We start from the raw sequence: 1,669 nt of genomic DNA on the forward strand, positions 1-1,669 counted from the left end.
GTGACGCCGCTTCGGAAACCCAAGGAGGGGTCACTATGAGTCAGATCTGACTCAACAGCAGTATGTATATATAAACAAACTCACTGCCATTGAGTCGATTCCTACTCAAAGCGACTCTCATTGGGTTTCTAAGACTTGTAAATCTTTACAGAAGCAGACCACCACATCTTCTGTAGAGTGGCTGGTGGGTTCAAACTACCAACCTTCTGGTTATCAGTCAAATGCCTTAACTACTACACCACCAGTGTTCCAGATATGTATATTAAACAAACTCCCTGCCAGCGAGTCAATTCTGACTCATAGTGACCCCCTTTGGCTTTCTGAGGTGGTAAATCTTTATGGAAGTAGATTGTCCAGTCTTCCTTCCATGGAGTGACTGGTGGATTTGAACTGCCATCCTTCTGGTTAGCAGTCAAATGCCTTAGATACTACACCATCAGAGCTCCTTAGATATGTATATCGTGGATATTAGATATAGTAAAGTTGGCATAGTGCCTAAGGCACTTGACTGCTAACCAGAAGGCTGGTGGTTCAAACCCACCAGCCACTTCTCAGAAGGAAGGTTAGGCAATCTACTTCCGTAGTGATACTGCCTCAGAAACCCAAGAAGGGGTTGCTATGAGTCAGGTCCGACTCAATGGCACATAACAACAACAACAACAAAGTGTGAACTCAGGTAAAAATATGGCAACAGAGATGACATCAGTGCTAGTATGTGCATGAACTCTCCAGACCTTCTAAATATGTGCCTTGATTACTCTATTTTTCTTTTTGGGTGCTGTATTTTTAGAATTTGTTGTGTTTCCATATATTGGCCTCTTTTTGGAATACCCCATTCTGTGATTGCTTAGGAATTCTGTTGCTCTCCATTCTTTGTTCATGTGTACACTTGTGTCACCTCAATTGCTGGCTGTTGGTATACTCCGCCCCGCTTTTCTTTTTCTGATGAGGGGACTGAGGGAAGGATGGAGGAGGACCTCTTGTATCCCAACATTAAGTGAGCCCACTATGATGTAACCAAGCTGTTGGCTCAGATAAACATCTGTAGGAAGCCCACACACTGCCGCTATATAGAACCTTCTTAGGATGATGTACTTTTCTCTCCTGAGCTGGATCCTCTTGGTTGGACTCAGGGATGGGAGCACATTCAGAGTTTCAGGAGAGGTCTTTCTGTGTAACTGCCCAGCAACTACCATTACCTCAGCCAGGAAAGAGGGTTATCTCCTAGGAGCTAGCCACATTTCCATCCCTGGAGTCTTCAGCTTGCCCAATTCAAGGCTCCTAAAGGCAGTGCCAGCACTGACAAGGGCTTTTCTTGAGGCAGCTCTGATTTGTGGTTGCTTCGGTCCCAGAAAGCAGTGTTTCTGTGGAATAAGGTGAGGCAGGGAGTGGACACTATGAGGTTGATTGGGCAAGCTAACATGGAGTTAGATTCATTGAGTTTCCAGCTCTGGCAGCAGGGTTGAAGTGATTTTAACTTCCCATCCTAAGTCTCTTTCTCTATAAATTGGGATAACAATAGAATTTATTTTTTCCCACAAAGTTGTTCATGAGAATAAAATTAGATATACTACTCTGGTAGCATAGTGCCTAAGGCACTTGACTGCTCACCAGAAGGCTGGCGGTTCAAACCCACCAGCCACTCCTCGGAAGGAAGGTTGGGCAATCC

Source organism: Orycteropus afer, unplaced genomic scaffold, assembly GCF_000298275.1.
Source record: "Orycteropus afer afer isolate SDZICR_OR568_19922 unplaced genomic scaffold, OryAfe1.0 scaffold00087, whole genome shotgun sequence".
NCBI classification, from domain to species: Eukaryota; Metazoa; Chordata; class Mammalia; order Tubulidentata; family Orycteropodidae; genus Orycteropus; species Orycteropus afer.